Source organism: Sapajus apella, unplaced genomic scaffold (assembly GCF_009761245.1).
Source record: "Sapajus apella isolate SASKATOON/1434 unplaced genomic scaffold, GSC_monkey_1.0 scaffold57, whole genome shotgun sequence".
Taxonomy (NCBI): domain Eukaryota; kingdom Metazoa; phylum Chordata; class Mammalia; order Primates; family Cebidae; genus Sapajus; species Sapajus apella.
The window spans coordinates 7,335,918-7,353,430 of record NW_022436997.1 but is presented as its reverse complement, the minus strand read 5'-3'; positions in this window follow the sequence as shown (position 1 = coordinate 7,353,430).

Sequence of the window (17,513 nt, the reverse complement as noted above, 5' to 3'; positions counted from 1 at the left end):
TGAGCTTCCTGGGGGAGGGGTAGCCAGCACCCCACCTATGGCTGGCTGCTGTTTAAGCCATTTGAGCTTCCTGGGGTAGGGGCAACAGCCAACGCTGGGACAATTAGCTGCCTAACACAATAAACACCCAGAGTGGGAGAAGGGCGGCAGCCACTTCCATAGCTCTAGGCCATCATTTTCTTCTACTGGAGCCAGGGATGCTGGACAGCTTGGTCCCAAGAAATATCCCCAATAGTCCAACACATCAGCTGTAGCAGATGGCAGCCAGGGTGCCTATTCAGGCCTGACCCTGATCCACCCCTCCTCACGGTGTGGGGACTCCCTGAAGGAACTCCAACAACTCCAGTCAGGGGCTCAGGAACAGAACTCTGATCTCCCTGGGCCTGAGCCCCTAGGGAGAGGGGTTGCCACAGACTCCCCAGACCAACACACTTAATCTTTCCTCCTGCTAGTTCTGAGAAATATGGGCAGCCCAGAAAGTCAGTTTCCCCCCAGCAAAACACACCTCCTCCACTAAGGGACAAAGTGCTTTGTTAAATGGGTCTGTCTCCCCATGCTACCCAACCGGGTGAGACCTGCCAAAAGGAGTTTTCAGACACCCTATACAGAAGCATTCCTACTAGCATCCGGTCAGTGCCCTTCAAGGTCAGAGATACCAGAGAAAGAAGCAGGCACCCATCTTTACTGTTCTCTATCCTTTTTGAGTGATGACTCCAGGCATTAGAGCAAATCAGATGAATAGGGCCTGAAGTGAACCCCCAGCAAACTGCAGCAGCCCTACAGAAGAGGGACCTGATAATTACAAGAAAAGCAAACAGAAAGCAACAACAACAACATCAACCAAAAAAGTCCCCACAAAAACCTCATCCAAGGGTCAGCAGCCTCAAAGATCAATACTAGACAAACTCATGAAGATGAGAAATAATCAATGAAAAATACACTGAAAACCCAAAAGGCCAGAGCATCTTTTCTCTTCCATATGATGACAACACCTCTCCAGCAAGGGTGTAGAACTGGATGGAGAATGAGATGGACAAGTTGACAGCAGTGGGCTTCAGAAAGTCGGTAACAACAAACTTCGATGAGCTAAAGGAGCATGTTCTAACCCAATGCAAAGAAGCCAAGAACTGATAAAAGATTGTAGGAGCTGCTAACTAGAATAACCAGTTTAGAGCAGAACATAAATGACCTGATAGAGCTGAAAAAAACAGCACGACAACTTCATGAAGCATATACATGTATCAATAGCTGAATCACACAAGTGGAAGAAAGGATACCAGAGTTTGAAGACCATTTGTTAAAATCAGACATGTACACAAGGTTAGAGAAAAAAGAATGAAAAGGAATGAAATAAACCTCTGAGAAAAATGAGACTATGTAAAAATACTGAGCCTGCGATTGATTGGAGTACCTGAAAGAGACAGGGAGAATGGAATCAAGTTAGAAAACACACTTCAGGATATTATCCAAGAGAACTTCCCCAACCAGTAAGAAAGGTCAACATTCAAATTCAAGAGAATATGCAAAGATACTCCACCAGAAGATTGGCCCCAAGATACATAATCTTCAGATTCTCCAAGGTCAAAATGAAGGAAAAAATGGTAAAGGCAGCCAGAGAGAAAAGTCAGGTTACCTACAAAAAGATGCTTGTCAGGGTGGATCTCACAGCAGAATCCTTAAAAGCCAGAAAAAAGTGGGGGCCAATATTCAACATTCTTAAAAGAATTTTCAACCCAGAATTTCATATGTAGCCAAACTAAGCTTCTTAAGCAGAGGAGAAATAAAATCCATTCCAGACAAGCAAATGCTGAGAGATTTTTGTCTCACCACCAGGCTTGCCTTGCAAGAGCTCCTGAAGGAAACACTACATATGGAAAGGAAAAACTTATACCAGCCACTGCAAAAACACACCAAAATGCAAATCAAAACTACAGTGAGATACCATCTCATGCCACTCATTAAAGTATTAAAACGTTGAGAAACAATAGATGCTGGCTAGGCTGTGAAGAAATAGGAACACTTTTACACTGTTGGAGGGAATGTAAATTAGTTCAACCATTGTAAAAGACAGTGTGGCAATTCCTCAAGGATCTAGAACCAGAAATACCATTTGACCAATCAATCCTATTACTTTGTATATAGCCAAAGGAATATAAATCATTCTACTATAAAGACAGATGCACAGGTATGTTTATTGCAGCACTGTTTACAATAGTGAAGACATAGAACCAACTCAAATGCCCATCAATTATAGACTGGATAAAGAAAATGTGGTACATATACACCATGGAATACTATGCAGCCATAAAAAGGAATGAGATCATGTCCTTTGCAGGGACATGGACGAAGCTAGAAGCCATCATCCTCAGCAGACTAACACAGGAACAGAAAACCAAATACCACATGTTCTGACTCATAACTGGGAGTTAATGAGAACACATAGACACAGGGAGGGGAACAACACACACCGAGGCTAGTCAGGGGGTTGGAGATAATAAGAGGAAGAGCATTAGGACAAACACCTAATGCATGAGGGGCTTAAAACCCAGATGATGGGTTGATAGGTACAGCAAACAACCATGGCACACATAAACCTATGTAACAAACCTACATGTTCTGTACTTGTATCCTGGAACTCAAAGTAAAATTAAAAGAAAAATGAACCAAAAAAACCTTTTTTAATTTAATAGAAGGAAAATTAAAAATTTATGTAACTGGAAACTCATTACTTTAAAAAAAATGTATTATTTACATAATAACATAATATATAATAATTTATTTTTAAAAACATATTTATATATTCAAATACATTTTAAAATAAATTTTAAAAGTTAGTTGGCAGGGTAGCATGTGCCTGTAGTCCTAGCTACTGTTGAGGCTGAGGTGGGAGGATATTTTGAGCCCACAGTTCAAGTCTACAGTGAGCAATGATCAAATTGTACCACTGTATTGGAGCCTTGGCAATAGTCTCTTAAAAAAAAAAGTTGGAGGACAAACACGTCCTGATTTCTTGTCTTCTTACAGTGCACTTTTTATAATGCTAATCAAATTATGGTGATATTATATAATAAGACAGTGTAGTATTGCCACAAATATAGACAAATATATTAATTAAACAAAATAGGAGGTCCAGAAAAAAGATCCACATATATATACACACCTAATTTTTGACAAAGTTGTAAAGGTAATTAAATGCAGAAACGATAACTTTTCACAAATGTTGTTAGAATACCTAGAAATTCTATGTACAAAAAAAATTAAACTTGAATCCATACCTCAAACATATACAAAAATTAATTCAAATTAGATCACAAAACTAAATATATAATATATAGCTATAAAACTTTCAGAAGAAAACAGGATACAGTTGCGCAAACTTGGGTTAGGCAAAGGTAGTTTGGGTTAACAGCATAAGTTAAAAAAATAATTGAAATGAACTTTAAGTTACTTCTTTTTTGCTCTTTGATGTTCACTATTAAGAGAATGAAAACATTGGCCAAAGTCTGGGAAAAAAATATTTGCAAAGCATATACATGATAAAATACTTGTAAAAGTAATACATTAAAGACCTCTCAAAACTCAATAATAAACCACTAACACAAAATGGGTAAAGGAAGATATACACATTGAAAGTAAGCCCTGATAAGAAGTTCAACATGATTAGTCATTAGGGAAATACAAATTAAAATCGCAATGAGCTACAACCCTGCAGTGAAATGGCTAAAATTAAAAAGCCTGACAATACCAATGACGGGCAAGTATGTGGAACAACTGGAACTCTTTCAGTCTGTTGGAAGGAATATAAAATGATGTAATCTTATTGGAAAACTGTTCAGCAGTTTTCTTAAAAAGTTACATATGCATATGCCATATGATACTGCCATTCCACATCTATGTATTTGCCCCCAAATGAAGGCATACATCCATTCAGACTTTCACACAAATATTCATTGTAGGTTATTTTAATAACCCAATTCTGTAAACAATATAAATGCTCATCAACAGGTGAATGGATAAACAAACTGTGCAATACTACTCAGCAATAAAAAGAAATGAATTATTTACATAATTCAATGTCATGAATGAATCTCAAAGTAGTCACTGTGATCAAAAGAAGCCAGATGAAAAACAGTACCCACTGTATGGCTCAATTTACATAAAAATGTCAGTTAATTTATAGTGACAGAAAGCAAATTCCCCTTTAAAGCAGAAGGGGAAGGCAGGGATGAATTACAAAGTGGTTCAGGAAAACTTTTAGGGGTAATAGATATATTCATTATCTTGATCGTGGTAATGATTTTATGGTGTATACATGTCAAAACTTATCAAATTTAGTAAAGTCTACATGATGTGAATTTTACTGCATGCCAATTTTGTCTCTATATAGCTTTTTAAAAATATGGCAAGAATGTAGAAGATTTGATGAAGATATTAAAAATCTGATTTAATTATCATGTGAGATGAAGTATTCTCAAATTAAAAATATAGATTTATTTAAAATATACCTACCATGTATTACAATGTAACTGGCACAAATGGCACACAAGAAACCTCAAAGATCAACAATATTTAATATCAGACAAAATTCTCTGGCCACAAAATAATATTGGAATGCTTAACAAAAAGACAAAGAAAATTTAAACTATCTTCCATATTTTTGTTGAAAATCTAAAGATTTCATATCTACTGTGTGCCAGGCATTATTGGTTAATTGTGTATATGTATTCTCTATTACATTAAAGTGTCTATTATAAACTTCCAAAATGCTATTAACATGATAAATATTTTTGAACCCAATAATTATTCTTTATTTTTTGCCTTTTCATCTTCTTTCTCAACCACATAATAAATGTCACTACTATCGCCAAATCTTTCCTTCCTCAAGTAAGAAGAAAACTGAGATATAAGTGTTTTCTTTCCTTCCCTCCTTCCTTCCTTCCTTCCTTCCTTCCTTCCTTCCTTCCTTCCTTCCTTCCTTCCTTCCTTCCTTTCCTTCCTTCCCTCCCTCGTCCTTTCTCTCTCTCTCTCTCTCTCTCTCTCTCTCTCTCTCTCTCTCTTTTGAGACAGATTCTTACTCTCTCACCTAGGCTGGAGGGCAGTGGTGAATCTTGGCTCACTGCAACTTCCACCTCCCAGGTTCAAGCAATTCTTGTGCCTCAACCTCCCGAGTAGCTGGATTACAGGGTGTACCACCACACTTGGCTAAATTTTGTATTTTATTATTTCAGTAGAGATGGGGTTTCAACATGTTGCCCAGCCTGGTCTTGAACTCCTGGCCTCAAGTCATCCACCCACCTCAGCCTCCCAAAGTGCTGGGATTACAGGCGTGAGCCACGTTGCCTGTCTTCCAGCAGTTTTCAATGCCTACTTACTAAATCACATTGTATTGAAATTATTTGTAAGATTGTAAAAATATAGATGATTATTCAACATTCTATTTTTCTTTTATTTCTGCCCACAAAACAAAGTGTTAGTTGCTCCGAAAGCGTTTTATTATTGCTGTCATAAAGACTGTTAGAAAAGGATTTATAAAGAAAATTCACAAATATATTTTGTATTACATAAATCTCCCTACACAAATCTAAGTTACTATTGAGTTCTGATAGACTTTTGTATACTTACATGTCAGCAATTCAGTTCTAGCATTTATTTAAAGAAAAAAACCCAAACTAAAACGTATTATATCCAAATACTGAAAAAAAAAATCAGAATTATTTGTCATTGGTAACTTGCAAGGCTTATATTTTCCTTTTTCACTATATCAGTCATGAAAAACTTCTGGAGCACCCACTATGCTGTTCCCAAAACTTTACTGGCATTACAGCAGATCTGAGCACATACAAAACATTACCTTTGCCCTTAACAACTTTTTAGTTATGGAAATAAAAAAAGAAAAAGACATGAATTTTTTTTTAAAAAAGAAGTATCTACACTTTCTCCAAAAAGAAACATCAGTTCAGACCTGTAGTCATTCTTTTAGTGTTGAGACTTGAGCTAAATCTTGAAATGGGATTAAAGAAAGAAGACATTCCATAAAAGGAAATAATATGAGGAAAGAACAGGAATATATGAGACCATGACAAAAATCTGCTGAGACAGACCTATTACAATGTGTTGGAGGCGGTCATAAATTTGGTCTTAGCTGAGTGCAGTTGCTCAGGCCTCTAATCCCAGCACTTTGGGAGGCCGAGGAGGGCAGATCACCGGGTCAGTAGTTTGAGACCAGCCTGACTAACATGGTGAAACCCTGTCTCTACAAAAAATATGAAAAATTAGCCATGCGTGGTGGTGCACACCTGTAATCCCAGCTACTCAGGAGACTGAAGCAGGAGAATCACTTGAATACGGAAGGTAGAAGTTGCAGTGAGCTGAGATCATGCCATTGCACTCCAGCCTGGGCGGCAGAGAGAGATTCTGTCTCAGAAAACAAACAAACAAATTAAAGCATAAAATAAAACAAACAAACAAAAAACACTACATTTTGTAGTGCTGGCCTGTGGTGTGAGCTACTTGGGAGACTGAGATGGGAGAATTACCTAAGCCAGGGAGGTTGAGGCTGCAGTGAGCTCTGATCATGCCACTGCACCCCAGCCTGGGAGACAGAGTGAGAATCTGTTTCAATAAATAAAAAGTAGGCCGTGGTGGCTCACGCCTGTAATCCTAGCACTTTGGGAGGCCAAGGCAGGTGGATCACTTGAGGTCAGGAGTTTGAGACCAGCCCGGCCAACATGGTGAAACCCCATCTCTACTGAAAATACAAAAAATTAGCCATGACAGTACACACCTGTATTCCCAGCCACTCAGGAGGCTGAGACAGGAGAATCTCTTGAACCTGGGAGGCGGAGGTTGCAGTGAGCTGAGATTGTGCAATTGCACTCCACCCTGGGTGACAGAGCAAGCCTTCGTGTCAACAATAAATAAATAAATAAAAATAAAATATTACATTTCCCAGTCCCCTCACAGATAGAGGTGACAGTTTGACACGTTTCCAGCTAACAAAATGGAAGCAGATGCTATTGAAGAAGCCTCTGTAATGCAGGAGAGCAAAGATTCAGCCCACGGTTAATAGAGAGTTGATGCAGTTATGGGAGTACATGAGAGGAGCACAACTAGAGAACTTACTGTGACCAACACTAAAGGGCTGGATAAAAGCAGAGGTGACTGCAAAGGGACAAATAAGAAATGTGGGTCAAGAGAGACTAAGAATGATAGAGTGGTGCCACAGAAGCCAATACAGCAGAGTACATCGTGATAGTGTACAATGCCACTCTCCATGTTCAGAGTGGTCATGGAGGTGAAGACACTAGATGTCCCCAAATTCCATCTAACAGTGAGATACCCATTTTCACCTGTAGGGTCAAGCAATCTGGATTCAGAGAAATAAATGAAATTTTCTTTGTTATACTAATTCATAGATCTATTTACAGGAAAAAAGTGGACTTGATAAAAAATACAACAGATGAGTATCATACAAGAAACTGGGTACATCACTCTGAAGAGATACTGAGTGCAAACACAGACTTGGCTTCGAAATTCAGATTTTGAGAATTCAATGGTTCTTCTAAAAGCGTGAGAGAGATGTGTTTGCAATGCCAAATAAAGTTGGCAACTCTATGCAATAAACATTTGTTGGTACCTATCCTGTGTAGGAGACTATTTTAGAAACTGTGACTGTAGAAAATAGAAAGACTATTTTAATTTACATCTAGGAACTTAGAATCATGGATTTCTATATGATAAAAATTGATATGTAACACGAATAATAACTGTATTTGAGGCAAGTACAAAGTACTATGTTTGTTCATATATATACATAAATATGTATATCTTAAGTATGCCGATAAAATGAATACACAATTATTCACACTCTTAGAGACATATGCAGATAACTTTTTCTCCAAAATGTTTCGTCCAACATAGATATATAAATAGTCTATGTTTTTATGTGCTTGTGGAAACATATAATTAGAGAAGATAAAAATATATAATTCATATATAAGACATCACAGAGATTAATCGATCTTCCCAGGGGTGAGACTGGGAAAGGTTTCATAACAGATGTGATATTTGAAAATGTATACAAGTGTGTGGTATAAAGAAAGATTTGAGTAAAAGAGAAGAGAAAGTCTACATGAAATACTGGCAATTTTGTCTCACTTCAAGTTTGAGAAGTCATGGAATGTTGAATGGATTCCTTTTGAAATCAGGTACAAATAATACAGAGCATCATTTCTCTTTGCATCACCCCTCACCCCCGTCTGCCAATCTTTGAAAGCAACTTTTAAAAAAATCCCAGGAAAGTATGTTATTTTTGTAGGGTAATTGGGACTATTAATTAGCTTGGGTTATTTTATTGAGAGATATAGTATTATAGAAAGTGATATTTAGCCTTGCTTTAAATACATTTATTTTGTTGATTTAGCTTAACCTTGCACATGTTTAAATTTTATAAATGTATGATACTATCTATTATATATATGAATATATATGCATATATATATATATGTGTATATGTATGTATTTTGTACACATACGTATATGTATATGTATATAACCAAACTGAGACGATTACTCTGGTAACTTGCATGTTGATATAGATTCAGACACCGAGTGTAATGGTGTTTAAAATAGCATTAAAATAAATAAGGAATTGTTCTATGATCAGTATGAATGCTATTCAGAAAATGAAATGTTGGCTCTGTGTATGAAGATGAAGCAACTTCCCAAACATTGGTAGCCAACTTGTTCTGAATAAGTATGACAAAGGAACAAATGTGTGTGTTTTAGAGACAAATGTGTTGTTCCCTTTTGTTTTTTCTTATTTTTTTACCCCCTTGAAAATCTGAAAATGTAAGTAACTGAACAGACATGAAAGAAAATCTCTTCCAGATATATCTCAGACTCTAATATAGAATTGAGCTCTATTCCACAGTGTACAAATATAAATTGCTCTGGCCAGGTATGGTGGCTCATGCCTGTAATCCCCAGCCTTTGAAAGGCCGGGATGGGTAGACCGCTTGAGGCAGAGCTTGAGACCAACCTGGACAACCAAATGAGACACCCAACCCCCTGCTCATCTTTATAAAAATATTAAACGTTAGCTCTGCCTGTTGTTGTGCACCTGTAGTACTAGCTACTTGAGAGGCGGAGGCAGGAGAATAGCTTGAGCACAGGAGGTTGAGGCTGCAGTGAGCCATGATTGCGCCACGGTACTCCTGCCTAGATGACAGAGCAAGATGCCATCTCAATAAATAAATTAAATTCAAAATATCTTGCTTCTGAACGTGAAATACGCATCTGTGCTAATGTTCGTGTTTTCTTGCTACCTTTTCTTTTTTGAGAAGGAGTTCTTTAACCTGGGTACTTTTCCTTCAAAATTTAAATGGTTTAAAGAATATTCGCTGACCACCTGCTGTGTGTAAGAAATGGTGTGCTAGATTCTGCCAGTTCTAAAAGAAAACAGTGACTACCTTGACATGAACTTGATTTCACTAAACCAAGAAAAATAGCTAGTATTGCCACTGACATTTGATATAAAAGTAAACTCAAAAGTATAAGTCTATTGTCTTTTACTATTCTAAGACAAAATTTCAAAAAACTTCGTTTTTCATGAAAAAGAGACAGATTTCAATTTTACAATGGCTGCAACATGAGAAAAAAATTATTTTAAAAAATAAAGAGGCAGTCAAGTAGGAGGATTGCGGAGGAAAAGGGGAAGAAACAAAGAAAAGGGGAAGAAACCAGACCAGGAAGAAGCTGGTCTGGTTACCTTAATGAAGAGCACATTCTTTGGAGCATATTTGTATATATGAATAAAGTCAGGTCACTTGAGCCCAGGAGATTAGGCTACAGTGAGCTGTATTCATGATGCAGAGGAGGGATGGTCAGAAACTACATGAAATTTTCTTTGGCTATCAACTGTATTTAGCAGATGAGAAGAAAAAAGGGAATTTAGGGTGAAGAAATCTTAAACCTTTTGGACTAATAATTCTGAGTCAGAATCAATAAAGAACAGGAAAAGCAACAACAAAATCTTGACTAACCAGAAAATTATATCTTCTTTATGTAAGGTCCTGTAATATGATGGGCAAAGACTGGTTCTAATTTATTTTCCTCATATGACAAGTTTTTGAGATTTCTATGGATTCTCGTTTTTGTTGCCTATATAATCATATGAACTGCATTTTTTTTTTTTTGCCAACAGAAATGTGGTAGTTATGATTCTGCTCACTTTTAGGCTGAGTTTATGTTTGTCAAAAATTTTAGAGAAAAACAAAACAAAACATTGGTAAGCCCATTATCAAAAAATTTGATCAAAGGCTTGCTAAGCAATTGTTGTGGATAAACAACAACAACAAAATAAACTTATTTCAACAGTTTGAAATGTTAAGTATTTACTATATTTGGGAAAGCATGAAAGGATTTCAGAAGGAAGGGGCATATGAATAGAAGCTGATTCCTTTTTAATAGAAATAAAAGTGTTTTTAGAGGAAGAAGAAGCTCTGAAGTTTTCACATTGCTAAAAAATCTCACCAGGGCAACATTTGTATCTCCATACTACATGCATTTGTTTTATGTAATTTCACAGTCCATCGAAAATGAGAGTCAAATTCAAGAGACATTTATATACTGCTGAAATTGGAAACACCACAAAATGCTTAAGGCAAATATTTATACATTCTGTTCAGCTGGCTAAAACTGAGATCTAGATCAGCAGGTCTTCAAGTGGAGTCCATGAATCTCTGGAAATACCCAAGACTTTTTTCAGGTGAAGAGCAGAACAAACTATTTTCATTAAAAAATTAAGGTAATGTTTGCCTTTGTTATTATGTTGACAATTGCACCAATGGCGTAAATGAAATAATGAGTAAAACTGACAATGTCTTAATATGCGTAACAAGGCAACGACACTAAACTCTAGTAGTCATTGCATTTCTCATTGCCACATAAGCTCAAGTGAAAACAAAAAGATATTTTACCTAAGAATGTCCTTAAAGAAATAATGAAAATCATTAATTTTATGAAGTCCCACCTTGAGTGTATGTTGCCTGTTTTGTGTGTGAAGATAAGAGGTATGCACAAGGCACTTCTGCTGCATACTAAACAGAGTGGTGGCCTCAAGAAAAACACACATGCTATTGAGTTGCAAACTCAACTATCCACTTTTTTTTGATGGAATGTCATTTTTGAAAGATGTTGAAAGACATGTAAAAAACAAAGGTTATTAAGACATTAGCATTGAGTAGACATTGTCTCGTAAAATTAACTGTGTGAATTTGTCATTTCAAATAAAACAATGGACATTAGTTTTTGCCGTTGATCAAATTTGAGGTTGCAAGCAAAAATTAAAATTGTAGAAAACTTGTATCTGCCACCATGCACAGAACTGCTTCCCAATGGTTAATGACTTTTCTGATAGGATCAGTGATAATATTAATGAATAAATTGATCAACATTTGGAAGATCTGCAAAGCTCAGGAAAGTAATATTTTTCAAATGACTAATGCATAATATTACAACATTAGTCATGAGCAAAAGACTCATTCAAGGCGAAAAATATATAGATGAATTTAAAGAAACAGTGTGTAAAGTTTATTGGTATGATTTCATATTTCACATTGCACCGAATCTTGATATATAACTTGTTGAGTTTTGATATAGTATCAAAAAATATATACTTATATCTTCAACTATCCAAAATGGCTATTCAAATAACCCTCCCTTTTCTAACTTATATTTGTTCATCCCCACACTCCTTTGAGTAAGGGTAGCTTTTGTCCATATACCTCAAAAAAGAAACATATCCTGCAGTTCAGTGGCAGAAGCAGATCTGAGATTCTAGGCATCTTTTATATGCCAGAGAGTCAAGAGATTTTTAAAATGTAAAATAATGCCACTCATCACTATACTTTTCTTGTTATGAGAAATATAGCTATTTTTAACATAAAACAAGTTATTTATGTTAATACATAAGATTATTAATTTGTTAATGAATACATACATACATACATACATAAATACATATTTTAACATTATATACTCATAGATGTAATACCCACATAACCAGGCATTCTTTGGGGGTCCTTAATATTTTTTAAAAGTGCAAAAGATATCCAGAGACCAACATTTTTAAGAATTGCTACTCTAGGTCAGTTAAACCATTTTTATGGAAAGGATGTTCAGTGTAAAAGGAAGCACAGGCCTCAGAATCAGACAAACCTGGAGGTAAATACAAACTCCAGCACTTCATTATATGTGTTCTTGGCAGGTTAACTTTTCAGGACGTTAGTTTCTAAGCAGTAAAATGAGTTTGAAAATGTTTCCATTATATAGTTTTTATAAGAATTACAAGTAATATAAATGTAAGTTCACAAACTTTCACTCAATAATGTCTATTATCTATATAATATAAACTATATATAACATATATATTAAAATAATATATATAAAATCTCAGGATAAATACAGAAACAGATATGGCTACAAAGCATTAAAAAACAGAATTGTAAATTACTTTTTATTTTATTTATTTGAATCATAATCTTGTCGACATGAGTGGGAATAAAGAGAGAGTTTTTCACAATAAGACACTGACAAAAATAAAGTATGTAAGTGAAGAAGTGCTTTGAATTCAAGTGTATTAATTACATTCAGGAATTAAAGAATGCAGATTACAAATAATTTACTATGATTGCTACCAATCTAGCAGCTATATATTTTTAGGTTGTTCTGGTGCAGGAACATACGTGGCTGAAGTATCAAATCAATTGAAACATATATTCAAAATCATGTTAGACTGTGGATAATGGTGCTTTGAAGCTCTCAAATGTGAACAGCTTTTGCCCCACAACCAAGGACTTTCAAAGACATGAAGAACACAAAATAAATTAAATATGACTGAAAAATAAAAGGAGCTAGAGTCCCTGTAATCCCAGCTACTCGGGAGGCTGAGGCAGGAGGCGGAGGTTGCGGTGAGCCGAGATTGCGCCATTGCACTCCAGCCTGGGTAACAAGAGCGAAACTCCATCTCAAAAAAATAAATAAATAAATAAATAAATAATTTTTTTTAAAAAAAGGAGCTACAGTCATCACTTTCATTCTAATTTTACACTTTGTCTTTTAGTTCTTGGGACAAGGCCCTCCGTCTTCCTACCTCAGAACCATTACACTCTACATTCAGTCATCTCACAAACTCTGTTATTGTCCATAGAATCAATTTCATCCAGCGCTGTCTCTTCTCCATTGTTTCAAAAGCACAGTTATGGTCACAGTGCCCTCTTGCTCGATACCCTGTCAGCTCTGCTGAGGACTCAAGTCCCCTACACTCTTGCTGCACTTGTTTCATGAGTCCATCTCCCATCATGCCGTTTCCAGCCCACCCTCCAATCAAATAGAAGTGTTTAATAGGCTTTCAAAGGCTGTGACGTCTTCTTCTGCAGCTTGGCATATCATGTCTATTCTATTTGAATGGCTTTCTTCCACCCCTCAATTCTGTAATATGAAGCTCAAACACCATATCTTCTTAAATTATCTTCTGTGATATCCATATTTTGTGGTAAATCAAACATAATCTTGCTGTTCTCTCATCTCCCATTATAGTACATATGAATGATTTTATGGCACACATCTCTTTCTACCATTTGATTATTATTTGCAACATTGATTCATCTCCTAATCTATGGTGCCCCAGTTTAAACTGCCACCATCACTTACCTTGACTAATGCCAACCGCCTCCTAATTGGTCTCCATGCATCCATTCTTGGCCCTGTTTCATTCATATCTCAGTAGCCAGAGTAATTTTTCTAAATTATAATCAAGCAACTAATCTACTCAAAACATTTAAGTGGTCTCCCATTTCTCTTATATTAAGACCCAAATTTCTTACCATGGCCTGAACAGCCAGGTCTGAACTGACTTCACTGTTTCCCTTTCCCATTATGGTAAACCATCCTTCCTTGACCTCTTTATGCGACAGCCAAGCTTAACTTCTTTCAGTACTTAAAACACCTAATGCTGTTTCTTTCTCAAGGAAGAAAACACTGGATGCCACCTTTTCTGCCGAAACACTTTCTCCCTCACTCTTCACGATGCTACTTATTTTTAATGTTCCAGATGAAATGTTAGGTCCTCAGAAAAACTCTTTGACCTTCAGTTCCTTGTTTGTTTCTTCCATTGTACAAACTGAATTTATTCTCTTTTAAAAAGTATTTCAGGTTATTTTTACTTGTCTGTCTTCCCAACTGAAATGTGAGCTCCATAAGATTGGGAAACATGTACACCTTGTTTTGTATTGTATCACCAACACCCAGCATAGTGCTTGACACAGGGTTCAACAAATAGATAGTGAAATGGTATTGGGTGCCAGAATGTCACCTTTAGTCAGTACACTCAGGGTCTCTTAAGGGGTATTAGTAAAGCTTGAAAAACTATATTGGTAAGTTCTCAACACCCTGAATCTATGAAATTATATTTTTTTCCCTGAAAAACTTTGGGACTCTTTAGTATAAATTATGGTGACTCTCCATCAGTTTAGGCAATATTAATACAATGTAATATAATAAACTTGGAAAGAAAATCTACTAATCATTTTTAAGTATATATAATGAGAGACAACTTTTAGAAATTGCACAGATATTTATTTTTCAGTGGTGCTCCATGGAAGCATATGATGAATGTTACCTAGATTTCAATGAATGCCCCTCAATATCTACATTTACTTCCATAGATATCTCATTGAAAAAAAAAGAGAGACTACTTGGTATAGGTAGCGATAGTCTAAGAAGCTTTTATAAGAGTTAAGACATCAAATGGATACTGAAATATCTATTGAACATACTCTCTATATCAAGAATTCTATGGGGAAATTGTAGCCTACCATTGAAAGTCTTCATTTAGAATGCAGCATAATATGTATGTCTATACCAAGGATCAAATATGTGATCAAGAACAACTTCCTTGGTTTCACTCTAAAAGGAGAACCATTTCTTTAACATGGAAGCCTTGGGCCTCTTTCCTATGTTTCAGTAGACCATGGTCAGAGCTGTTAGAGATGGTGTTTAGTAAATGAATATGAGATCATGGAAGTCTCAAAAAAGAGAATGTGGCCGAGTGTGGTGGCTCATGCCTGTAATCCCAGCACTTAGGGAGGCCAAGGCAGGCAGATCACGAGGTCAAGAGATCGAGACCAACCTGGCCAACATGGTGAAACCCTGTCTCTACTAAAAATACAAAAATTAGCTGAGCGTGGTGGCACATTACTGTAGTCTCAGCTACTCTGGAGGCTGAGGCAGGAGAATTGCTTGAACCCAGAAAGAGGAGGTTGTAGTGAGCTGAGATCATGCCACTGCACTCCACCCTGGCAACAGAACAAGACTCCATCTCAAAAAAAAAAAAAAAGAATGTTTGCCCGAACTGAGTTTCCCAGAAAACAGAGATCAAAGCAACAACTAGAGAACTATTGTACTATTTCTTTACCAGTAGAAAAATTTCAAAGAGCCAGGACAGAGAAAACTGGAAATGGAAAGAAGGAGAGATAGCAAATACATAGTGCCTAATGGTGCTGAATTCTGCTTTCTATCAAGCAAAGCTCCATTTTTTAGGATGATCTTCCAAGTCCCAGTAAACCATTGCTAATCTCAGGTTGGTAGGTCCCAATGTTGGAGAGCGAAAACTTGACCCCTTGATTACTATTTTATTGTAGGTCAATGGCACACCTACAAGACGTGGTGCATACAAAATACACTTCAGAGTTGTGTCTATGCAGAAGCCAGGTGGGAATTCAGCATCTCAGTCTACAGTGGCATTGGTGAAGCCCAAAGTCTTAGTCATGGTCATTATACATTTATTTATATACACGCACACACAAACACACATGCACACATGTATTCCTATACATACATATATATATTTACTCATTTAAGAGAGCTTTTGTCCTGTTACCATATGTCAAGCACTTTTCTAGGCACAGAATATTCACTACTGATGAAAAAGCCATATTTCATATTCTTATTGAAATTATAGTCTAGTATAAAGGAAAGCCCTTTACTCAAAAAAAATAAAAATATTTTAAGATCTCTACAGGTTTAAAGTTTTTATCTCACAGCATTATATATATATACGTATATATATATGTGTGTATATATATGTATATATATGTATATGTATATGTATATATATATACACATATTGCTTTTTCTCCAGCTGTATCTCATGTAGATACTACTAACAGACCTTTCACAGGATTATTTGAAAACAAAACAAGGAAGCCAGGCATCTTTACCATATCTAGGAACATTAGAACAACCCTCAGGAAGAAATAGAATTTTGTCTAATCCACCACACATCTGTGAAAGGGAAATAAGTTTGAATTCATAATTCGCTTGTACCACAGGACTAGTTTAACAATAAAAAATGGATAGTAATAAGGTATGACACCACAGAGATTGGGAGATAAGGTAAATGTAGCCTAGAACCTTTTCAACCCTAGTTAATGAGAATCCCCAAACACCACCAGACAACTTAATAGACCTAGCCATTACTTGAACATTTTGCCTTCTAGGCAGCTTCCTATTCTTTCATTAATTCAAAACTTCAAAAGCACCAAGCTACATTTCATTCACAAATTGGATGAGATGTTAAATTAGGGAGATGGCATCTGAATCACTCAAGGTTGTTAGGCTTGTCGCAGTCAATATAAGCCACAACTCTCTCACATGCGTAGAACTGCTCTACTTACAGAATGCGGCAGCACTTCTACCTGCACATACATCCTGACAAGGTTTGCCCAGCAAGAGTCAGCTTCAGTAAAGACACAGGTACTTTAAAGCTGATGACACTTATTCAAAAGTAAAATCATGATGGAGAGAAAGAACACAAGCACAGCACACATTTCTCAGGCATTTCTAATCACTTAATACACTGAAATCTATACCTTGAAATCAAAGGCCCTCTTTATTATAATACATATATTTTTAAAATAATCTTAAGTAAATGAGAAAGCTGACAAACCTTTAAAAACTCACTTCACTTTATCATTTATTTAATAAATCAATTTTTACAACTTACATATGCTTTGAAAAATTTTTAATCCCAAAATATTTAGTGTAGTTTCTCCCCTGCAAAATAGTGATTCTTATATTTTAATGTAAAAAAAAAATCTACATGATAAATAAAACAAAATGCGGACATACAGGTGCTATCATTGTCAATCGAATTACTCTAATTAAACAGCATTCAAATAATAAACAATTTAAAGGATAAGGAGGTGTTTTTGTTTATAAATGTTGGTATGTGTGTGCACACAATCATGTGCATGCATGCACATGCATTTGATCTTATAAATATGTAAGCAACTGCAAATGTGAGCCCAAAAGTGGGTGTAAAAATGAACCTCTTTTTGGTTACAGGCTACTATGAAGCATCAGTAATTGCATATTTACATTAAATGCATATAAAGACTATTGTTTTCAAGATATAGGAAAAGGGGAAAGATTGCACCTCATCTGGACGTAAC